The following is a 23,463-nucleotide window of genomic DNA, read 5'->3' on the forward strand; positions in this document are numbered from 1 at the left end:
AGATAAATGTGAGTTGCTGCATTTTGGTAAGGCAAACCAGGAGAGGACTTATGTAATTAATATAAATGGACCTGGGGAGTGTTGCAAAACAAAGAGACCTAAGGTTGCAGGTGCATCATTCTCTGAAAGTGGAGTCACATGTAGACAGGGGGGGTGAAGAAGGCATTTGACACACTTGCCTTCATTAGTCGGAACATTGAGAAAAGGAGCTGGGGTATCATGTTGCGGCTGTAACATTGGTCATTGGACATTGGTGAGGCCGTATTTAGAATACTGTATACAATTCTGGTCATCCTTCTGTAGGTAGGATGTTGTTAAATTTGAGACGGTGCAGAAAAGGTTTACAAGGACATTGCCAGGATCGGAGGGTTTGAGTTATAGGGAGAGGCTGTACAGGCTGGGGCTTTTTCCCCTGGAGTATTGGAAGCTGAGGGGTGACTTTATAAATGTTTATAAAATCATGAGGGACCTGAATAGGATGAATAGCCAAAGTCTTTTTCCTAAGTTGGAGGAGTCCAAAGCTATAGGGCATAGGTTTAATTGCGAGGGGAAAGATTTTAAAAGGACCTGAGGGGTAACATTTTCACAGAGGGTGGTGCATGCATGGAATGAGCTGCCAGAGGAAGTAGTGGAGGTTGGTACAATGACAACATTTAAAAGGCAGCTGGATGGATATATGAATAGGAAGGGTTCCGAGGGATATAGGCCAAATGCTGGCAAATGGGACTAGGTCACATTGGGATGTCTGGTCAGCATGGTTGAATTGGATTGAAGGGTCTGTTTGTATATTGCATGATTCTATGAGTCACTAGTCAAGGGTGAAATTTTGAAGCTTAAGTCTTGAGGAGAAAATAGTGAGCATTTTTCTCAATGTTGAGAATCTTAATGCTTTTTCATTTTCATTGTATTTCTGACCTTTCTTCTTGTTAGTCTCACTGTATCGAACTGTATTTTCCTCTCTCTTTCCTGCATGTCACTGATAGGTCCATGATTGTGTACATTAGTGCTGTGATTAATTAGTTCCTCCTCATCTACCTCTGATCGCAGAATATCTAATTTCCATTGAGCCATAACAATTTAAGAATGATTAGTGAGGCCATTAATTCACAGGCAGTCTTTAGTTGTCGGGGGTTCCAATGAATCATTCAGCTATCCATTTAACATTGCCTCATGAGATGATTTATTGAAATACAGAAATTTCCTGAAGTCTGAGTGCTCATACTTTCTGAGGCAGCAATCCAAGATCCCACAGCCGAATGAATCATGCAAAGGAGGGGATAGCATCAATTTGCCGCCTGACAGCTCTTGTGAGACAGTTACATTAACACTGACTGGCATCCACAGCTATCACTGTAAACTACTAACATGTGGCTTTCGCAACTGACTGAGACTGTGCTTTTCTTGAACTGGAGCCACTGAGAAAGCAGGGTCGCTTTTGCAGTAGCAGTCGGCCTTCCTATTAGTACTGGGGCAATGTTTATTTCACAACAAAGCCAAGCTTAAATGTCGAGCAGGAGTGAACAGTCAACAGGTATCAGAGATGGAGAGGGAGGGAATGAGCGGGCAGGAGTGCTTCACTCCAGAATTACACTGCACTTTCTAAAATAGCTTTGCCTCTGTTTAATAAAAGAAGGGCATTTCAAACAGGGCCAAACCCCTTACTGTAAGCATCACCATTCGGAGAAGTTGCCACATACACAGGTTAAAGGTCGATGAGTCATAGAGTCATAGAGATGTACAACATGGAAACAGACCCTTCGGTCCAACCCGTCCATGCCAACCAGATATCCCAATCCAATCTAGTCCCACCTGCCAGCACCTGGCCCCTTTCTCTCTTTTTCTCTCTCTTTTTCTCTTTTTCTCTCTGTCTCTCTTTTTCTCTCTCTTTTTCCCTTTTTCTCGTTCTCTCTTTTACTCACTATTTTTCACTTTTTCTCTTTCCCTCTATTTCTCTCTGGTTTTCTCTCTATTTTTCTCTTTTTTTCTCACTTTTTCTCTTTTTCTCTCTCTTTTTCTCTTTTTCTCACTTTTTCTCTCTTTTTCTCTCTCTTTCTCTCTTTTTCTCTCTTTCTCACTTTTTCTCTCTCTTTTTCTCTTTTTCTCTCTTTATCTCTTTCTCTCTCGGTTTTCTGTCTTTTTCTCTCTCTTCTCTTTTTCTCTCTGCTTTTCTCTCTCTCTTTCTGTTTTTTCTCTCTTTGTCTCTTTTTCGCTCTCTTTTTCTCTCTCTTTTCCTCTTTGTCACTCACTTTTTTTGTTTTTCTCTTTTTCTCAATTTTTCTCTCTTTTTCTCTCTTTTTCTCTCCCTTATTCTTTTTCTCTCTCGATTTCTTTCTGTTTTTCTCTTAGTTTCTTTTTCTCTCTCTTTTTCTCTCTGATTTTCCCTTTTTCTCTCAATTTTTCTCTTTTTCTCTTTTTCTCTCTTTCTCTCTTTTTCGCTCTCTTTTTCGCTCTCTTTTTCTCTGTGTTTTTCTCTTTTTTTCTCTTTTTCGCTTTTTTTCTCTTTGACTCTCTCTTTTTCACTTTCTCTCTTTTTCTCTCTCCTTTTCTCTTTCTCACTTTTTCTATCTCTTTTTCTCTCTCTTTTTCTCTTTCTCTCTTTTTCACTCTCTTTTTCTCTCTCTTTTTCTCTTTTTCTCCCACGTTTTCTCTTTTTCTCCTTTTCTCTCTTTTTATCTCTCTTTTTCTCTTTTTCTCTCTCGTTTTCTCTCTCTTTTTCTCTTTTTCTCTCTTTCTCTCTCTTTTTCTCTCTTTTTCACTCTTTTTCTCTCTCTTTTTCTTTCTCTCTTTCTCTCTTTTTCTCTCTCTTTTCTCTCTGTTTTTCTCTCTCTTTTTCTCTCTATTTTTCTCTTTCTCACTTTTACTCTCTCTTTTTGTCTTTTTCTCTCTTTTTCTCTCTTTTTCTCTCTGTATTTCTCTCAATTGTTCTCTCTCTTTATCTCTCTTTCTCTCTTTTACTCTCTCTGTTTCTCTTTTTCAATTTCTCTCTTTTTCTGTCTCTTTTTCTCTTTTTCTCTTTCACACTTTTTCTCTATCTTTTTCTCTCTCTTTTTCTCATTTTCTCTTTCTGCCTTTTTCTCTCTCTCTTTCTCTTTTTTCTTTCTCACTTTTTCTCTTTTTCTCACTCTTTTTCTCTTTTTCTCTTTCTATCTTTTCACTTCTTTCTCTCCCTTTTCCTCTTTTTCTCATTCTCTCTTTTTCTCTTTTTTCTCGCTCTCTTTTTCTCTCTCTTTTTCTCTCTCTTATTCTCTTTCTCTCTTCTTTCTTTTTCTCTCTCTTTTTCTCTCTGGTTTTCTCTCTCTTTTTCTCTTTTTCTCTCACTTTTTCTCGTTTTCTCTTTTTCTCTTTTTCTTTCTCTTTTTCTTTCTCTTTCTCTCTTTTTCTCTCTTTCTCACTTTTTCTCTCTCTTTTTGTCTTTTTCTCTCTTTATTTCTTTCTCTCTCTGTTTTTCTGTATTTTTCTCTCTCTCTTCTCTTTTTCTCTCTGTTTTTCTCTCTCTCTTTCTGTTTTTTCTCTCTTTGTCTCTTTTTCTCTCTCTTTTTATCTCTCTTTTTCTCTTTTTCTCTCTCTCTTTTTCTTTCTCTCTCTTTTTTACCATTTTCTCTCTCTTTCTCTCTTTTTCTCTCTCTTTTCCTCTCTCTTTTTCTCTTTGTCACTCACTTTTTCTGTTTTTCTCTTTTTCTCATTTTTTCTCTCTCGTTTTCTCTTTTTCTCTCTTTTTCTCTCCCTTATTCTTTTTCTCTCTCGATTTCTTTCCGTTTCTCTCTTAGTCTCTTTTCTCTCTCTTTTTCTCTCTCTTTTTTCCTTTTCCTCTCAATTTTTCTCTTTTTCTCTCTTTTTCTCTCTCTTTTTCTCTTTTTATCTCATGTTTTCTCTTTTTCTCCTTTTCTCTCTTTTTCTCTCTCTTTTTCTCTTTTTCTCTCTTTTCTCTCTCTTTTTCTCTTTTTTCTCACTTCTTGCTCTCTTTTTCTCTTTTTCTCTCTTTTTTTTTTCTTTTTCTCTCTTTTTCTCTCTCTTTTTCTTTCTCTCTCTTTCTCTGTATTTCTCTCTCTTTTTCTCTCTGTTTTCTCTCTGTTTTTCTCTCTCTTTTTCTCTCTTTCTCTCTTTTACTCTCTCTGTTTCTCTTTTTCTCTCTCTCTCTTTTTCTGTCTCTATTTCTCTTTTTCTCTTTCTCTCTTTTTCTATCTCTTTTTCTCTCTCTTTTTCTCATTTTCTCTTTCTGTCTTTTTCTCTCTCTTTTTCTCTTTTTTCTTTCTCGCTTTTTCTCTTTTTCTCACTCTTTTTCTCTCTCTTTTTCTCTTTCTATCTTTTTCTCTTCTTTCTCTCCCTTTTCCTCTTTATCTCTTTCTCTCTTTTTCTCTCTTTTCTCTTTTTTCTCGTTCTCTTTTTCTCTCTCTTTTTATCTGTCTTTTTCTCTTTCTTGCCTTTTACTCTCTCTTTTTTCTCTCTTTTTCTCTCTTTTCTCTTTTTTCTCGTTCTATTTTTCTCTCTCTTTTTCTCTCTCTTTTTCTCTTTCCCGCCTTTTTCTCTCTCTTTTTCTCTCCGTTTCTCTCTCTTTTTCTCTGTTTCTGTCTCTTTCTCTCTTTTTTTCTCTTTTCTCTCTCTTCTCTCTCTCTTTTTGTCTTTTTCTCTCTCTTTTGTCTCTCTTTTTCTCCCCCTTTTTCTCTCTCTTTTTCTCTTTCTCGCTTTTACTCTCTTTTTCTCTCTTTCGCCCCTTTTCACTCTCCTTTCTCTTGCTTTTTCTCTTTTTCTCTTAGTGTCTTTTTCTCTCACTTTTTCTGCTTTTCTCATTTTCTCTCTTTTTCTCTTTCTCTCTTTTTCTCTCTTTTTTCACTTTTTCTCTTTCTCTCTTTTACTCTCTCTTTTTCTCTTTTTTTTCTCTTTTTCTCTCTCTTTTTCTCTCTCTTATTCTCTTTCTCTTTTTTCTTTTTCTCTCTCTTTTGTCTCTCTTTTTCTCCCCCTTTTTCTCTCTCTTTTTCTCTTTCTCGCTTTTACTCTCTTTTTCTCTCTTTCGCCCCTTTTCACTCTCCTTTCTCTTGCTTTTTCTCTTTTTCTCTTAGTGTCTTTTTCTCTCACTTTTTCTGCTTTTCTCATTTTCTCTCTTTTTCTCTTTCTCTCTTTTTCTCTCTTTTTTCACTTTTTCTCTTTCTCTCTTTTACTCTCTCTTTTTCTCTTTCTCTCTCTCTTTTTCTCTCTCTTATTCTCTTTCTCTTTTTTCTTTTTCTCTCTCTTTTTCTCTCAGTTTTTCTCTTTTTCTCCTCTCTTTTTCTCTCAGTTTTTCTCTTTTTCTCTCTTTTTCTTTCTTTTTCTCTCTTTTTCTCTCTCTTTTTCTCTCTCTTTTTCTCTTTCTCTCTTTTTCTCTCTTTTTTCACTTTTTCTCTTTTTCTCTTTTACTCTCTCTTTTTCTCTTTTTTCTCTTTTTCTCTCTCATTTTCTCTCTCTTTTTCTCTCTTTATCTCATTTTCTCATTTCTCGCTCTCATTTTCTCTTTTTCTCTTTTTCTCTCTCTTTTTCTCTCTTTTTCTCTCTCTTTTTCTCTCTGTTTTTCTCTCTCTTTTTCTCTCTCTTTTTCTCTCTTTCTCTCTTTTACTCTCTCTGTTTCTCGTTCTCTCTTTTACTCTCTCTGTTTCTCTTTTTCTCGTTCTCTCTTTTTCTGTCTCTTTTTCTCTTTTTATCTTTCTCTCTTTTTCTCTCTCTTTTTCTCATTTTCTCTTTCTCTCTTTTACTCTCTCTGTTTCTCATTTTCTCTTTCTCTCTTTTTCTCTCTGTTTTTCTCTATCTTTTTCTCTCTTTCTCTCTTTTACTCTCTGTTTCTCGTTCTCTCTTTTACTCTCTCTGTTTCTCTTTTTCTCGTTCTCTCTTTTTCTGTCTCTTTTTCTCTTTTTATCTTTCTCTCTTTTTCTCTCTCTTTTTCTCATTTTCTCTTTCTCTCTTTTACTCTCTCTGTTTCTCTTTTTCTCGTTCTCTCTTTTTCTGTCTCTTTTTCTCTTTTTATCTTTCTCTCTTTTTCTCTCTCTTTTTCTCATTTTCTCTTTCTCTCTTTTTCTCTGTTTTTCTTTCTCTTTTTCACTGTCTTTTTCTCTCTTTCTCTCTTTTACTCTCTCTGTTTCTCTTTTTCTCTCTCTCTCTTTTTCTCTCTCTTATTCTCTTTCTCTTTTTTCTTTTTCTCTCTCTTTTTCTCTCAGTTTTTCTCTTTTTCTCCTCTCTTTTTCTCTCAGTTTTTCTCTTTTTCTCTCTTTTTCTTTCTTTTTCTCTCTTTTTCTCTCTCTTTTTCTCTCTCTTTTTCTCTTTCTCTCTTTTTTCACTTTTTCTCTTTTTCTCTTTTACTCTCTCTTTTTCTCTTTTTTCTCTTTTTCTCTCTCATTTTCTCTCTCTTTTTCTCTCTTTATCTCATTTTCTCATTTCTCGCTCTCATTTTCTCTTTTTCTCTTTTTCTCTCTCTTTTTCTCTCTTTTTCTCTCTCTTTTTCTCTCTGTTTTTCTCTCTCTTTTTCTCTCTCTTTTTCTCTCTTTCTCTCTTTTACTCTCTCTGTTTCTCGTTCTCTCTTTTACTCTCTCTGTTTCTCTTTTTCTCGTTCTCTCTTTTTCTGTCTCTTTTTCTCTTTTTATCTTTCTCTCTTTTTCTCTCTCTTTTTCTCATTTTCTCTTTCTCTCTTTTACTCTCTCTGTTTCTCATTTTCTCTTTCTCTCTTTTTCTCTCTGTTTTTCTCTATCTTTTTCTCTCTTTCTCTCTTTTACTCTCTGTTTCTCGTTCTCTCTTTTACTCTCTCTGTTTCTCTTTTTCTCGTTCTCTCTTTTTCTGTCTCTTTTTCTCTTTTTATCTTTCTCTCTTTTTCTCTCTCTTTTTCTCATTTTCTCTTTCTCTCTTTTACTCTCTCTGTTTCTCTTTTTCTCGTTCTCTCTTTTTCTGTCTCTTTTTCTCTTTTTATCTTTCTCTCTTTTTCTCTCTCTTTTTCTCATTTTCTCTTTCTCTCTTTTTCTCTGTTTTTCTTTCTCTTTTTCACTGTCTTTTTCTCTCTTTCTCTCTTTTACTCTCTCTGTTTCTCTTTTTCTCTCTCTCTCTTTTTCTCTCTCTTATTCTCTTTCTCTTTTTTCTTTTTCTCTCTCTTTTTCTCTCAGTTTTTCTCTTTTTCTCCTCTCTTTTTCTCTCAGTTTTTCTCTTTTTCTCTCTTTTTCTTTCTTTTTCTCTCTTTTTCTCTCTCTTTTTCTCTCTCTTTTTCTCTTTCTCTCTTTTTCTCTCTTTTTTCACTTTTTCTCTTTTTCTCTTTTACTCTCTCTTTTTCTCTTTTTTCTCTTTTTCTCTCTCATTTTCTCTCTCTTTTTCTCTCTTTATCTCATTTTCTCATTTCTCGCTCTCATTTTCTCTTTTTCTCTTTTTCTCTCTCTTTTTCTCTCTTTTTCTCTCTCTTTTTCTCTCTGTTTTTCTCTCTCTTTTTCTCTCTCTTTTTCTCTCTTTCTCTCTTTTACTCTCTCTGTTTCTCGTTCTCTCTTTTACTCTCTCTGTTTCTCTTTTTCTCGTTCTCTCTTTTTCTGTCTCTTTTTCTCTTTTTATCTTTCTCTCTTTTTCTCTCTCTTTTTCTCATTTTCTCTTTCTCTCTTTTACTCTCTCTGTTTCTCTTTTTCTCGTTCTCTCTTTTTCTGTCTCTTTTTCTCTATCTTTTTCTCTCTTTCTCTCTTTTACTCTCTGTTTCTCGTTCTCTCTTTTACTCTCTCTGTTTCTCTTTTTCTCGTTCTCTCTTTTTCTGTCTCTTTTTCTCTTTTTATCTTTCTCTCTTTTTCTCTCTCTTTTTCTCATTTTCTCTTTCTCTCTTTTACTCTCTCTGTTTCTCTTTTTCTCGTTCTCTCTTTTTCTGTCTCTTTTTCTCTTTTTATCTTTCTCTCTTTTTCTCTCTCTTTTTCTCATTTTCTCTTTCTCTCTTTTTCTCTCTGTTTTTCTCTCTCTTTTTCACTGTCTTTTTCTCTCTTTCTCTCTTTTACTCTCTCTGTTTCTCTTTTTCTCTCTCTCTCTTTTTCTGTCTCTTTGTCTCTTTTTCTATTTCTCTCTTTTTCTATCTCTTTTTCTCTTTTTCTCTTTCTGTCTTTTTCTCTTTTTTCTTTCTCACTTTTTCTCATTTTCTCACTCTTTTTCTCTCTCTTTTTCTCTTTTTCTCTTTCTATCTTTTTCTCTTCTTTCTCTCCCTTTTCCTCTTTTTCTCTTTCTCTCTTTTTCTCTCTTTTATCTTTTTTCTCGTTCTCTTTTTCTCTCTCTTTTTATCCGTCTTTTTCTCTTTCCCGCCTGTTTCTCTCTCTTTTTCACTTTTTCTCTTTTTTTCTCTCTCTTTTTCTCTCTCTTTTTCAGTTTTCTCTTTCTCTCTTTTTCTCTCTATTTTTCTCTTTTTCTCTTTCTCATTTTCTCTCTCATTTTCTCTCTCTTTTACTTTTTCTCTCTCTTTTTTCTTTTTCTCTCTGTTCTCTCTTTTTCTCTCTGTTTTTCTCTGTTTCTGTCTCTTTCACTCTTTTTGTCTCCTTTTCTCTCTCTTTTTCTCTTTCTCACTTTTACTCTCTTTTTCTCTCTTTCTCCCTTTTCACTCTCCTTTCTCTCACTTTTTCTCTTTTTCTCTCAGTGTCTTTTTCTCTCACTTTTTCTGCTTTTCTCATTTTCTCTCTTTTTCTCTCTCTTTTTCTCTCTCTTTTTCTCTCTCTTATTCTCTTTCTCTTTTTCTTTTTCTCTCTCTTTTTCTCTCTCTTTTTCTCTTTTTCTCCTCTCTTTTTCTCTCTCTTTTTCTCCTTTACTCTCTTTTTCTTTCTTTTTCTCTTTTTCTCTTTTTTCTCTCTTTTTCTCTCTCTTTTTCTCTCTCTTTTTCTCTCTCATTTTCCCTTTTTCTCATTCTCTCTTTTACACTCTATTTTTCACTTTTTCTCTTTCCCTCTATTTCTCTCTCTTATTCTCTCTCGTTTTGTCTCTCTTATTCTCTTTCTCTCTTCTTTCGTTTTCACTCTCTTTTTCTCGCTTGATTTCTCTCTCTTTTTCTCTTTTTCTCTTAGTCTCATTTTCTCTCTCTTTTTCTCTTTTCCTCCTATTCTCTATTTCTTCTCTCTTTTTCTCTCTGTTTTTCTCTCTCTTATTCTCTCTTTTTCTTTTTTTCTCTTTCTATCTTTTTCTCTCTCTTTTTCTCTATTTCTCTCTCTTTTTCTCATTTTCTCTCTTTCTCACTTTTTCTCTTTCTTTTCCACTTTTTCTCTCTCGCTTCTCTTTTTCTCTCTCTTTTTCTCTGCCTTTTTCTCTTTTTCTCTCTTTGTCTCATTTTCTCTCTCTTTTTCTCTCTAGCTTTTTCTTTCTCTCTCTCTTTTTCCATTTTTCCCTCTCTTCTCTCTTTTTCTCTCTCCTTTTCTCTTTTTCTCTCGTTTTCTCTTTTTCTCCCAGTCTCTTTTTTCTCACTTTTCTCTCTCTTTTTCTCTTTTCCTCTTTGTCTCTCTTTCTCCCTTTTTCTCTCTCTTTTTCTCTCTCTCTCTTTCTCTCTCTATTTCTCTCTGATTTTCTCTCTCTTTTTCTCTCTCTTTTTCTCTTTATATCTTTTACTCTCTCTTTTTCTCTCTCTTTTCTTAGTTTTTCAATCTCTTTTTATCTCTCTTTTTCTTTTTCTCTCTCTTTTTCTCTCACTTTTTCACTTTTTCTCTCCTTTTCTCTCTCTTTTTCTCTCACTTTTTCTTTTTTCTCACTTTTCTCTCTTTTTCTTTTTCTCTTTTTCTCTCTTCCTCTCTCTCTTTTTCTCTCTTTATCTCTCTCTATTTTCTCTCTATTTCTTTTTATCTCATTCTCTCTTTTATTCTCTCTTTTTCTCTTTTTCTCTCTGTGTTCACTCACTTTTTCTCTCTCATTTTCTCTTTTTTTCTCTTTTTCTCTCTCTTTTACTCTCCTTTTCTCTCTCTCTTTCTCTCTCTTTTCTCACTCTCTTTCTCTCTCTTTTCTCTCGCCTTTTCTCTCTCTTTTTCTCCTATGCTCTATTTTTTCTCTCTTTTTCTCTCTGTTTTTCTCTCTTTATTCTCTCTCTTTTTCTTTTTTCTCTTTCTCTCTTTTTCTCTCTCTTTTTCTCATTTTCTCCCTTTCTCACTTTTTCTCTTTCTTTTCCTCTTTTTCTCTCTTTCTCTATTTTCTCTCTTTTTCTCTCTGTCTTTTTCACTTTTTCTCGCTGTCTCTTTTTCTCTCTCTTTTTCTCGCTTTCTCTCTCTCTTTTCCCATTTTTCTCTCTCTTCTCTCTTTTCCTCTCTCCTTTTCTCTCTCCTTTTCTCTCTCTTTTTGTCTCGGCTTTTCGCTCTTTTCCTCTCTTTCTCTCTTTTCTCACTTTTCTCTCTCTTTTTCTCTTTTCCTCTTTTCTCTCTTACTCCCTTTTTCTCTCTCTTTTTCTTTCTCTCTCTTTCTCTTTTTTATCACTTTTCTCTCTCTTTTTCTCTTTTTCTCTCATTTTCTCTCTCTCTTTCTTACTTTTCTCTCTCTTTTTTCTTTTTCTCTTTTTCTCTCTTTTTCTCCTCTCTTTTTCTCTCTTTATCTCTCTCTTTTTTCTCTCTATCTCTTTCTCTCTTTTTCTCTTTTTCTCTATTTTTCTCTATCTCTTTCTATCTCTTTTTCTCTCTTTCTCCTTTTTTTTTAGATTAGATTAGATTACTTACAGTATGGAAACAGGCCCTTCGGCCCAACAAGTCCACACCGCCCCGCCAAAGCGTAACCCACCCATACCCCTACATTTACCCCTTACCTAACACTATGGACAATTTAGCATGACCAATTCAACTGACCTGCACATCTTTGGAGTGTGGGAGGAAACCGGAGCACCCGGAGGAAACCCACGCAGACACGGGGAGAACGTGCAAACTCCACACAGTCAGTCGCCTGAGGTGGGAATTGAACCCGGGTCTCTGGCGCTGTGAGGTAGCAGTGCTAACCACTGTGCCACCGTGCCGCCCACTTTTCTCTCTCTTTTTCTCTCTCTTTTTCTCTTTTTCTCCTATTCTCTATTTTTTTCTCTCTTTTTCTCTCTGTTTTCTCTCTCTGATTCTCTCTCTTTTTCTTTTTTTCTCTTTCTCTCTTTTTCTCTCTTTTTCTCTCTCTTTTTCTCGTTTTCTCCCTTTCTCACTTTTTCTCTGTCTTTTCCACTTTTTCTCTCTTTCTCTCTTTTTCTCTCTCATTTTCTGTCTTTTTCTCTCTCTCTTCTCTTTTTCTCTCTCTTTTTCACTTTTTCTCTCTTTGTCTCTTTCTCTCTCGTTTTCTCTCTCGCTTTTTCTTTCTCTCTCTCTTTTCCCATTTTTCTCTCTCTTCTCTCTTTTCCTCTCTCTTTTTGCCTCTCCTTTTCTCTTTTTCTCTCTTTGTCTCTTTTGCTCTCTCTTTTGCTCTCTCTTTTTCTCTCTGTTCCTCTTTTTCTCTCTTTCTCTTTTTTCTCTCTTTTCTCGCTCTTTTTCTCTTTTCCTCTTTTTCTCTCTTTCACCCTTTTTCTCTCTCTTTTTCTCTCTTTTTCTCTTTCTTTTTCTTTCTCTCTCTTTCTCTCTCTTTTTCTCTCTGTTTTTCTCTCTCTTTTTCTCTTTCTGTCTTTTTCTCTCTCTTTTTCTCTCATTCTTTTTTCTCTCTTTCTCTTTTTTATCACTTTTCTCTCTCTTTTTCTCTCATTTTCTCCCTCTTTTCTCTCTCTTTTTTCTCTCTATTTCTCTCTTTTTCTCTCTTTTTTCTCTCTCTTTTTCTCTTTATCTCTTTCTTTTATTCTCTCTTTTTCTCTTTACTCTCTTTTACTCTCTTTTTCTCTGTTTTCTCTCTAATTCTCTCTCTTTTTCTCTTTTTCTCTCTCTTTTTCTCTTTTTCTCTCACTTTTTCTCACTTTTCTCTCTTTTTCACTTTTTCTCTCTTTTTCTTTTTCTCTTTCTCTCTCTTTTCTCTCTCTTTTTCTCCTTTTCTCTCTTTCTCAGTTTTTCTCTCTCCTTTTCTCTCTCTTTTTCTCTTCATCTCTTTTTCTCTCACTTTTTCTGCTTTTCTCTTTTTCTCTTTTCCTCTTTTTCTCTCTCTTTTTCTCTCTCTTTTTCACTCTTTCTCTTTCTCTCTTTTACTCTCTCTTGTTCTCTTTTTCTCTCTTTTTCTCTCTTTTTCCTCTGTTTTTCTCTCTGTTTTTCTCTCTCTTTTTCTCATTTTCTCTGTCTTTTTCTCTCACATTTTCGCTTTTTCCCTCTTTTTCTCTCTTTCTCTCTTTTACTGTCTCTGTTTCTATTTTTCTTTTTTTCTCTCTTTTCCTCTCTTTTTCTCTCTCTTTATCTCTTTTCCTCTTTTTCTCTCTTTCACCCTTTTTCTCTCTCTTTTTCTTTCTCTCTTTTTCTCTCTCTTTTCCTCTCTGTTTTTCTCTCTCTTTTGCTCTTTTCTCTTTCTGCCTTTTACTCTCGTTTTCTCTCTTTCTCACTTTTTCTCTGTCTTTTCCACTTTTTCTCTCTTTCTCACTTTTTCTCTCTCATTTTCTGTCTTTTTCTCTCTCCCTTCTCTTTTTCTCTCTCTTTTTCACTTTTTCTCTCTTTGTCTCTTTCTCTCTCTCTTTTTCTCTCTTTCTCTCTCTCTTTTTCTCTCTCGCTTTTTCTTTTTCTCTCTCTTTTCCCATTTTTCTCTCTCTTCTCTCTTTTCCTCTCTCTTTTTCTCTCTCCTTTTCTCTTTTTCTCTCTTTCTCTCTTTTGCTCTCTCTTTTGCTCTCTCTTTTTCTCTCTTTTCCTCTTTTTCTTTCTTTCTCTTTTTTTCTCACTTTTCTCTCTCTTTTTCTCTTTTCCTCTTTTTCTCTCTTTCTCACTTTTACTCTCTCTTTTTCCGTTTTTTTCTCTCTCTATTTCTTTCTCTCTCTTTCTCTCTCTTTTTCTCTCTGTTTTTCTCTCTCTATTTCTCTCTCTTTTTCTCTTTTTCTCTTTCTGTCTTTTTTTCTCACTTTTTCTCGCTCTTTTTCTTTTTTCTCTCTTTCTCTTTTTTGTCACTTTTCTCTCCCTTTTTCTCTTTTTCTCTCATTTTCTCTCTCTTTTTCTCTCTTTTTCTCTCCCTTTTTTCTCTCTATTTCTCTCTTTTTCTCTCTTTTTTCTCTCTCTTTTTCTCTTTATCTCTTTCTTTTATTCTCTCTTTTTCTCTTTTCCTCTCTTTTACTCTCTCTTTTTCTCTCTGTTTTCTCTCTAATTCTCTCTCTTTTTCTCTTTTTCTCTTACTTTTTCTCTAACTTTTTCTCACTTTTCTCTCTTTTTCGCTTTTTCTCTCTTTTTCTCTTTCTCTTTCTCTCTCTTTTCTCTCTCTTTTTCTCTTTTTCTCTCTTTCTCAGTTTTTCTCTCTCCTTTTCTCTCTCTCTTTCTCTTTTTCTCTTTTTCTCTTCGTCTCTATTTCTCTCATTTTTCTGCTTTTCTCTTTTTCTCTTTTACTCTCTTTTTCTCTCACTTTTTCTCTCTCTTTTTCACTCTTTCTCTTTCTCTCTTTTACTCTCTCTATTTCTCTTTTTCTCTCTTTTTCGTCTGTTTTTCTCTCTGTTTTTCTCTCTCTTTTTCTCATTTTCTCTGTCTTTTTCTCTCACATTTTCTCTTTTACTCTCTTTTTCTCTCTTTCTCTCTTTTACTCTCTCAGTTTCTATTTTTCTTTTTCTCTCTTTTCCTCTCTCTTTTTCTCTCTTTTTCTCTCTCTTTTTCTCTTTTCCTCTTTTTCTCTCTTTCTCCCTTTTTCTCTCTCTTTTTCTCTCTTTCTCTCTCTCTTTTTCTTTCTCTCTGTTTCTCTCTCTTTTCCTCTCTGTTTTTTCTCTCTGTTTTTCTCTCTCTTTTTCTCTTTTCTCTTTCTGTCTTTTACTCTTTCTTTTTCTCTCAGTTTTTTTCTCTCTTTTTATCTCTCTTTTTCTTTTTCTCTCTCTTTTTCTCTCAATTTTTCTCTTTTTCTCTTTTTCTCTCTCTTTTTCTCTTTTTTCTCTCTTTATCTCTCTGTTTCCCTTTTTTCTCTTTCTCACTTTTTCTCTCTTTATCTCTCTCTTTTTCTGTCTTTTTTTCTCTCTTGTCTTTTTCACTCTCTTTTTCTCTCTCTCTTTCTCTTTTACTCTCTTTGTCTCTTTTTCTCTCTCTTTTCTGTTTTTCTCTCTTTTTCTCTCTCTTTTTCTCTCTCTTTTTCTCTCTTTTTCTCTCTCTTTTTCTCTTTTTTCTCTCTTTTTCTCTCTGTTTCTCTTTTTCTCTTTCTCACTTTTTCTCTCTTTTTCTCTCTCTTTTTCTGTCTTTTTTTCTCTCTCTTCTCTTTTTCTCTCTCTTTTTCTCTCTCTCTTTCTCTTTTACTCTCTTTGTCTCTTTTTCTCTCTCTTTTCTGTTTTTCTCTCTTTTTCTCTTTCTTTTTCTCTTTTTCTCTCACTTTTTCTCTTTTTCTCTCTTTTTCTCTCTCTTTTTCTCTTTTTCTCTATTTCTCTCTTTCTCTCTCTTTTCTCTCTCTTTTTCTCTCTTTAACTCTCTCTTTTTCTCTCTGTTTTCTCTCTTTTTCTCTCTCATTTTCTCTTTTTCTCACTTTTCTCTCTCTTTTTCTCTCTCTCTTTCTCTCTCTTTTCTCACTCTTTTTCTCTCTTTCTCCGTTTTTCTCTCTCCTTTTCTCTCTCTTTTTCTCTTTTTCTCCTATTCTCTATTTTTTCTCTCTTTTTCTCTCTGTTTTCTCTCTCTGATTCTCTCTCTTTTTCTTTTTTCTCTTTCTCTCTTTTTATCTCTCGTTTTCTGTCTTTTTCTCTCTCCCTTCTCTTTTTCTCTCTCCTTTTCTCTTTTTCTCTCTTTCTCTCTTTTGCTCTCTCTTTTGCTCTCTCTTTTCCTCGCTTTTCCTCTTTTTCTCTCTTTCTCTTTTTTTCTCACTTTTCTCTCTCTTTTTCTCTTTTCCTCTTTTTCTCTCTTTCTCCCTTTTACTCTCTCTTTTTCCGTCTTTTTCTCTCTCTATTTCTTTCTCTCTCTTTCTCTCTCTTTTTCTCTCTGTTTTTCTCTCTCTTTTTCTCTCTCTTTTTCACTTTTTCTCTTTCTGTCTTTTTCTCTCTCTTTTTCTCGCTCTTTTTCTTTTTTCTCTCTTTCTCATTTTTGTCACTTTTCTCTTTTTCTCTCATTTTCTCTCTCTTTTTCTCTCTCTTTTTTCTCTCTATTTCTCTCTTTTTCTCTCTTTTTTCTCTCTCTTTTTCTCTTTATCTCTTTCTTTTATTCTCTCTTTTTCTCTTTTCTCCCTTTTACTCTCTCTTTTTCTCTGTTTTCTCTCTAATTCTCTCTCTTTTTCCCTTTTTCTCTCTCTTTTTCTCTTTTTCTCACACTTTTTCTCACTTTTCTCTCTTTTTCACTTTTTCTCTCTTTTTCTCTTTCTCTTTCTCTCTCTTTTCTCTCTCTTTTTCTCTTTTTCTCTCTTTCTCAGTTTTTCTTTCTCCTTTTCTCTCTCTTTTTCTCTTCATCTCTTTTTCTCTCACTTTTTCTACTTATCTCTTTTTCTCTTTTACTCTCTCTTTTTCTCTCTCTTTTTCACTCTTTCTCTTTCTCACTTTTACTCTCTCTTGTTCTCTTTTTCTCTCTTTTGCTCTCTTTTTCCTCTGTTTTTCTCTCTGTTTTTCTCCTCTCTTTTTCTCTCTCTTTTTCTCTTTTACTCTCTTTTTCTTTCTTTTTCTCTTTTTCTCTTTTCTCTCTCTTTTTCTCTCTCTTTTTCTCTCTCTTTTTCTCTTTCTCTCTTTTGTCTCTCTTTTTCACTTTTTCTCTTTCTCTCTTTTACTCTCTCCTTTTCTCTTTTTTCTCTCTTTTTCTCTCTTTTTCTCTCTCTTTTTCATTTTTCTCTTTCTCTCTCTATTTTTCTCTTTTTCTCTTTCTCATTTTCTCTCTCTTTTTCTCTCTCTTTTTCTTTTTCTCTCTCTTTTCTTTTTCTCTCTGTTCTCTCTCTTTATCTCTCTTTTTCTCTGTTTCTGTCTCTTTCACTCTTTTTTTCTCTTTTTCTCTCTCTTTTGTCTCTCTTTTTGTCTTTTTCTCTCTCTTTTTCTCTTTCTCACTTTTACTCTTTTTTTCACTTTCTCCCTTTTCACTCTCCTTTCTCTCGCTTTTTCTCTTAGTGTATTTTTCTCTCACTTTTTCTGCGTTTCTCATTTTCTCTCTTTTTTCTCTCTTTTTCTCCTTTTCTCTCTTTTTCTCTCTCTTTTTCTCTCTCTTATTCTCTTTCTCTTTTTTCTTTTTCTCTCTCTTTTTCTCTCTTTTTCTCTTTTTCTCCTCTCTTTTTCTCTCTCTTTTTCTCTTTTTCTCTTTCTATCTTTTTCTCTTCTTTCTCTCTCTTTTCCTCTTTTTCTCTTTCTCTCTTTTTCTCTTCTTTCTCTCTCTTTTCCTCTTTTTCTCTTTCTCTCTTTTTCTCTCTTTTCTCTCTCTTTTTCTTTTTCTCTCTCTTTTTTTCTTTTTCTCTCTGTTCTCTCTTTTTCTCTCTCTTTTTCTCTGTTTCTGTCTCTTTCACTCTTTTTTGTTTTTCTCTCACTTTTTCTCTCTCTTTTGCTCTCTCATTTTCTCTTTTTCTCCTCTCTTTTTCTCTCTCTTTTTCTCTTTTTCTCTCTTTTTCTTTCTTTTTCTCTTTTTCTCTTTCTCTCTCTTTTTCTCTCTCTTTTTCTCTTTCTCTCTTTTTCTCTCTCTTTTTCACTTTTTCTCTTCCTCTCTTTTACTCTCTCCATTTCTCTTTTTTCTCTCTTTTTCTCTCTCTTTTTCATTTTTGTCTTTCTCTCTTTTTCTCTCTATTTTTCTCTTTTTCTATTTCTCATTTTCTCTCTCTTTTTCTCTCTCTTTTTCTTTTTCTCTCACTTTTTCTCTCTTTCTCTCTCTCTTTTTCTTTCTCTCTGTTTCTCTCTCTTTTCCTCTCTGTTTTTTCTCTCTGTTTTTCTCTCTCTTTTTCTCTTTTCTCTTTCTGTCTTTTACTCTTTCTTTTTCTCTCAGTTTTTTCTCTCTTTTTATCTCTCTTTTTCTTTTTCTCTCTCTTTTTCTCTCACTTTTTCTCTTTTTCTCTTTTTCTCTCTCTTTTTCTCTTTTTTCTCTCTTTATCTCTCTGTTTCCCTTTTTTCTCTTTCTCACTTGTTCTCTCTTTATCTCTCTCTTTTTCTCTCTTTTTTTCTCTCTCTTGTCTTTTTCTCTCTCTTTTTCTCTCTCTCTTTCGCTTTTACTCTCTTTGTCTCTTTTTCTCTCTCTTTTCTGTTTTTCTCTCTTTTTCTCTCTCTTTTTCTCTCTCTTTTTCTCTCTTTTTCTCTCTCTTTTTCTCTTTTTTCTCTCTTTTTCTCTCTTTTCTCTTTTTTCTCGTTCTCTCTTTTTCTCTTTTTCTCTCTTTTCTCTCTCTTTTTCTTTTTCTCTCTCTCTTTTTTCTTTTTCTCTCTGTTCTCTCTTTTTCTCTCTCTTTTTCTCTGTTTCTGTCTCTTTCACTCTTTTTTGTATTTCTCTCACATTTTCTCTCTCTATTGCTCTCTCTTTTTCTCTTTTTCTCCTCTCTTTTTCTCTCTCTTTTTCTCTTTTACTCTCTTTTTCTTTCTTTTTCTCTTTTTCTCTTTTTCTCTTTCTTTTTCTCTCACTTTTTCTCTTTTTCTCTCTCTTTTTCTCTTTTTCTCTATTTCTCTGTTTTTTCTCTCTGTTTTTCTCTCTCTTTTTCTCTTTTCTCTTTCTGTCTTTTACTCTTTCTTTTTCTCTCAGTTTTTTCTCTCTTTTTATCTCTCTTTTTCTTTTTCTCTCTCTTTTTCTCTCACTTTTTCTCTTTTTCTCTTTTTCTCTCTCTTTTTCTCTTTTTTCTCCCTTTATCTCTCTGTTTCCCTTTTTTCTCTTTCTCACTTGTTCTCTCTTTATCTCTCTCTTTTTCTGTCTTTTTTTCTCACTCTTGTCTTTTTCTCTCTCTTTTTCTCTCTCTCTTTCTCTTTTACTCTCTTTGTCTCTTTTTCTCTCTCTTTTCTGTTTTTCTCTCTTTTTCTCTCTCTTTTTCTCTCTCTTTTTCTCTCTTTTTCTCTCTCTTTTTCTCTTTTTTCTCTCTTTTTCTCTCTTTTCTCTTTTTTCTCGTTCTCTCTTTTCTCTCTCTTTTTCTTTTTCTCTCTCTTTTTTCTTTTTCTCTCTGTTCTCTCTTTTTCTCTCTCTTTTTCTCTGTTTCTGTCTCTTTCACTCTATTTTGTATTTCTCTCACATTTTCTCTCTCTTTTGCTCTCTGTTTTTCTCTTTTTCTCCTCTCTTTTTCTCTCTCTTTTTCTCTTTTACTCTCTTTTTCTTTCTTTTTCTCTTTTTCTCTTTTTCTCTTTCTTTTTCTCTCACTTTTTCTCTTTTTCTCTCTCTTTTTCTCTTTTTCTCTATTTCTCTCTTTCTCTCTCTTTTCTCTCTCTTTTTCTCTTTTTCTCTCTTTTACTCTCTCTTTTTCTCTCTGTTTTCTCTCTTTTTCTCTCTCATTTTCTCTTTTTCTCACTTTTCTCTCTCTTTTTCTCTCTCTCTTTCTCTCTCTTTTCTCACTCTTTTTCTCTCTTTCTCCGTTTTTCTCTCTCCTTTTCTCTCTCTTTTTCTCTTTTTCTCCTATTCTCTATTTTTTCTCTCTTTTTCTCTCTGTTTTCTCTCTCTGATTCTCTCTCTTTTTCTTTTTTCTCTTTCTCTCTTTTTATCTCTCATTTTCTGTCTTTTTCTCTCTCCCTTCTCTTTTTCTCTCTCTTTTTCACTCTCCTTTTCTCTTTTTCTCTCTTTCTCTCTTTTGCTCTCTCTTTTGCTCTCTCTTTTTCTCGCTTTTCCTCTTTTTCTCTCTTTCTCTTTTTTCTCACTTTTCTCTCTCTTTTTCTCTTTTCCTCTTTTTCTCTCTTTCTCCCTTTTACTCTCTCTTTTTCCGTCTTTTTCTCTCTCTATTTCTTTCTCTCTCTTTCTCTCTCTTTTTCTCTCTGTTTTTCTCTCTCTTTTTCTCTCTCTTTTTCACTTTTTCTCTTTCTGTCTTTTTCTCTCTCTTTTTCTCTTTTTCTCTCACTTTTTCTCACTTTTCTCTCTTTTTCACTTTTTCTCTCTTTTTCTCTTTCTCTTTCTCTCTCTTTTTCTCTTTTTCTCTCTTTCTCAGTTTTTCTTTCTCCTTTTCTCTCTCTTTTTCTCTTCATCTCTTTTTCTCTCACTTTTTCTGCTTTTCTCTTTTTCTCTTTTACTCTCTTTTTCTCTCTCTTTTTCTCTCTCTTTTTCACTCTTTCTCTTTCTCACTTTTACTCTCTCTTGTTCTCTTTTTCTCTCTTTTGCTCTCTTTTTCCTCTGTTTTTCTCTCTGTTTTTCTCCTCTCTTTTTCTCTCTCTTTTTCTCTTTTGTCTCTCTTTTTCTTTCTTTTTCTCTTTTTCTCTTTTCTCTCTCTTTTTCTCTCTCTTTTTCTCTCTCTTTTTCTCTTTCTCTCTTTTGTCTCTCTTTTTCACTTTTTCTCTTTCTCTCTTTTACTCTCTCCTTTTCTCCTTTTTCTCTCTTTTTCTCTTTTTCTCTCTTTTTCTCTCTCTTTTTCATTTTTCTCTTTCTCTCTTTTTCTCTCTATTTTTCTCTTTTTCTCTTTCTCATTTTCTCTCTCTTTTTCTCTCTCTTTTTCTTTTTCTCTCTCTTTTCTTTTTCTCTCTGTTCTCTCTTTTTATCTCTCTTTTTCTCTGTTTCTGTCTCTTTCACTCTTTTTTTCTCTTTTTCTCTCTCTTTTGTCTCTCTTTTTGTCTTTTTCTCTCTTTTTCTCTCTCTTTTTCTCTTTCTCACTTTTACTCTCTTTTTTTCTCTTTCTCCCTTTTCACTCTCCTTTCTCTCGCTTTTTCTCTTTTTCTCTTTTACTCTCTTTTTCTCTCACTTTTTCTCTCTCTTTTTCACTCTTTCTCTTTCTCTCTTGTACTCTCTCTATTTCTCTTTTTCTCTCTTTTTCGTCTGTTTTTCTCTCTGTTTTTCTCTCTCTTTTTCTCATTTTCTCTGTCTTTTTCTCTCACATTTTCTCTTTTACTCTCTTTTTCTCTCTTTCTCTCTTTTACTCTCTCAGTTTCTATTTTTCTTTTTCTCTCTTTTCCTCTCTCTTTTTCTCTCTTTTTCTCTCTCTTTTTCTCTTTTCCTCTTTTTCTCTCTTTCTCCCTTTTTCTCTCTCTTTTTCTCTCTTTCTCTCTCTCTTTTTCTTTCTCTCTGTTTCTCTCTCTTTTCCTCTCTGTTTTTCTCTCTGTTTTTCTCTCTCTTTTTCTCTTTTCTCTTTCTGTCTTTTACTCTTTCTTTTTCTCTCAGTTTTTTTCTCTCTTTTTATCTCTCTTTTTCTTTTTCTCTCTCTTTTTCTCTCAATTTTTCCCTTTTTCTCTTTTCCTCTCTCTTTTTCTCTTTTTTCTCTCTTTATCTCTCTGTTTCCCTTTTTTCTCTTTCTCACTTTTTCTCTCTTTATCTCTCTCTTTTTCTGTCTTTTTTTCTCTCTTGTCTTTTTCTCTCTCTTTTTCTCTCTCTCTTTCTCTTTTACTCTCTTTGTCTCTTTTTCTCTCTCTTTTCTGTTTTTCTCTCTTTTTCTCTCTCTTTTTCTCTCTCTTTTTCTCTCTCTTTTTCTCTTTTTTCTCTCTTTTTCTCTCTGTTTCTCTTTTTTCTCTTTCTCACTTTTTCTCTCTTTTTCTCTCTCTTTTTCTGTCTTTTTTTCTCTCTCTTCTCTTTTTCTCTCTCTTTTTCTCTCTCTCTTTCTCTTTTACTCTCTTTGTCTCTTTTTCTCTCTCTTTTCTGTTTTTCTCTCTTTTTCTCTTTCTTTTTCTCTCACTTTTTCTCTTTTTCTCTCTCTTTTTCTCTTTTTCTCTATTTCTCTCTTTCTCTCTCTTTTCTCTCTCTTTTTCTCTTTTTCTCTCTTTTACTCTCTCTTTTTCTCTCTGTTTTCTCTCTTTTTCTCTCTCATTTTCTCTTTTTCTCACTTTTCTCTCTCTTTTTCTCTCTCTCTTTCTCTCTCTATTTTGTTTTTCTCTCACTTTTTCTCTCTCTTTTGCTCTCTCTTTTTCTCTTTTTCTCCTCTCTTTTTCTCTCTCTTTTTCTCTTTTACTCTCTTTTTCTTTCTTTTTCTCTTTTTCTCTTTCTCTCTCTTTTTCTCTTTCTCTCTTTTTCTCTCTCTTTTTCACTTTTTCTCTTCCTCTCTTTTACTCTCTCCATTTCTCTTTTTTCTCTCTTTTTCTCTCTCTTTTTCATTTTTGTCTTTCTCTCTTTTTCTCTCTATTTTTCTCTTTTTCTATTTCTCATTTTCTCTCTCTTTTTCTCTCTCTTTTTCTTTTTCTCTCTCTTTTTCTCTCTTTCTCTCTCTCTTTTTCTTTCTCTCTGTTTCTCTCTCTTTTCCTCTCTGTTTTTTCTCTCTGTTTTTCTCTCTCTTTTTCTCTTTTCTCTTTCTGTCTTTTACTCTTTCTTTTTCTCTCAGTTTTTTCTCTCTTTTTATCTCTCTTTTTCTTTTTCTCTCTCTTTTTCTCTCACTTTTTCTCTTTTTCTCTTTTTCTCTCTCTTTTTCTCTTTTTTCTCTCTTTATCTCTCTGTTTCCCTTTTTTCTCTTTCTCACTTGTTCTCTCTTTATCTCTCTCTTTTTCTGTCTTTTTTTCTCTCTCTTGTCTTTTTCTCTCTCTTTTTCTCTCTCTCTTTCTCTTTTACTCTCTTTGTCTCTTTTTCTCTCTCTTTTCTGTTTTTCTCTCTTTTTCTCTCTCTTTTTCTCTCTCTTTTTCTCTCTCTTTTTCTCTTTTTTCTCTCTTTTTCTCTCTTTTCTCTTTTTTCTCGTTCTCTCTTTTTCTCTTTTTCTCTCTTTTCTCTCTCTTTTTCTTTTTCTCTCTCTTTTTTATTTTTCTCTCTGTTCTCTCTTTTTCTCTCTCTTTTTCTCTGTTTCTGTCTCTTTCACTCTTTTTTGTATTTCTCTCACTTTTTCTCTCTCTTTTGCTCTCTCTTTTTCTCCTCTCTTTTTCTCTCTCTTTTTCTCTTTTACTCTCTTTTTCTTTCTTTTTCTCTTTTTCTCTTTCTCTCTCTTTTTCTCTCTCTTCTTCTCTTTCTCTCTTTTTCTCTCTCTTTTTCACTTTTTCTCTTCCTCTCTTTTACTCTCTCCATTTCTCCTTTTTCTCTCTTTTTCTCTCTCTTTTTCATTTTTGTCTTTCTCTCTTTTTCTCTCTATTTTTCTCTTTTTCTATTTCTCATTTTCTCTCTCTTTTTCTCTCTCTTTTTCTTTTTCTCTCTCTTTTTCTCTCTTTCTCTCTCTCTTTTTCTTTCTCTCTGTTTCTCTCTCTTTTCCTCTCTGTTTTTTCTCTCTGTTTTTCTCTCTCTTTTTCTTTTTTCTCTTTCTGTCTTTTACTCTTTCTTTTTCTCTCAGTTTTTTCTCTCTTTTTATCTCTCTTTTTCTTTTTCTCTCTCTTTTTCTCTCACTTTTTCTCTTTTTCTCTTTTTCTCTCTCTTTTTCTCTTTTTTCTCTCTTTTTCTCTCTGTTTCTCTTTTTTCTCTTTCTCACTTTTTCTCTCTTTTTCTCTCTCTTTTTCTGTCTTTTTTTCTCTCTCTTCTCTTTTTCTCTCTCTTTTTCTCTCTCTCTTTCTCTTTTACTCTCTTTGTCTCTTTTTCTCTCTCTTTTCTGTTTTTCTCTCTTTTTCTCTTTCTTTTTCTCTTTTTCTCTCACTTTTTCTCTTTTTCTCTCTCTTTTTCTCTTTTCTCTATTTCTCTCTTTCTCTCTCTTTTCTCTCTCTTTTTCTCTTTTTCTCTCTTTTACTCTCTCTTTTTCTCTCTGTTTTCTCTCTTTTTCTCTCTCATTTTCTCTTTTTCTCACTTTTCTCTCTCTTTTTCTCTCTCTCTTTCTCTCTCTTTTCTCACTCTTTTTCTCTCTTTCTCCGTTTTTCTCTCTCCTTTTCTCTCTCTTTTTCTCTTTTTCTCCTATTCTCTATTTTTTCTCTCTTTTTCTCTCTGTTTTCTCTCTCTGATTCTCTCTCTTTTTCTTTTTTCTCTTTCTCTCTTTTTATCTCTCGTTTTCTGTCTTTTTCTCTCTCCCTTCTCTTTTTCTCTCTCTTTTTCACTCTCCTTTTCTCTTTTTCTCTCTTTCTCTCTTTTGCTCTCTCTTTTGCTCTCTGTTTTTTCTCTCTGTTTTTCTCTCTCTTTTTCTCTTTTCTCTTTCTGTCTTTTACTCTTTCTTTTTCTCTCAGTTTTTTCTCTCTTTTTATCTCTCTTTTTCTTTTTCTCTCTCTTTTTCTCTCACTTTTCTCTTTTTCTCTTTTTCTCTCTCTTTTTCTCTTTTTTCTCTGTTTTTCTCTCTGTTTCTCTTTTTTCTCTTTCTCACTTTTTCTCTCTTTTTCTCTCTCTTTTTCTGTCTTTTTTTCTCTCTCTTTTCTTTTACTCTCTCTTTTTCTCTCTCTCTTTCTCTTTTACTCTCTTTGTCTCTTTTTCTCTCTCTTTTCTGTTTTTCTCTCTTTTTCTCTTTCTTTTTCTCTTTTTCTCTCACTTTTTCTCTTTTTCTCTCTCTTTTTCTCTTTTTCTCTACTTCTCTCTTTCTCTCTCTTTTCTCTCTTTTTCTCTCTTTTACTCTCTCTTTTTC

This window comes from Chiloscyllium plagiosum, unplaced genomic scaffold (genome assembly GCF_037043375.1).
Source record: "Chiloscyllium plagiosum isolate Xiang-an unplaced genomic scaffold, Cpla_swu_hap1 HiC_scaffold_18, whole genome shotgun sequence".
NCBI classification, from domain to species: Eukaryota; Metazoa; Chordata; class Chondrichthyes; order Orectolobiformes; family Hemiscylliidae; genus Chiloscyllium; species Chiloscyllium plagiosum.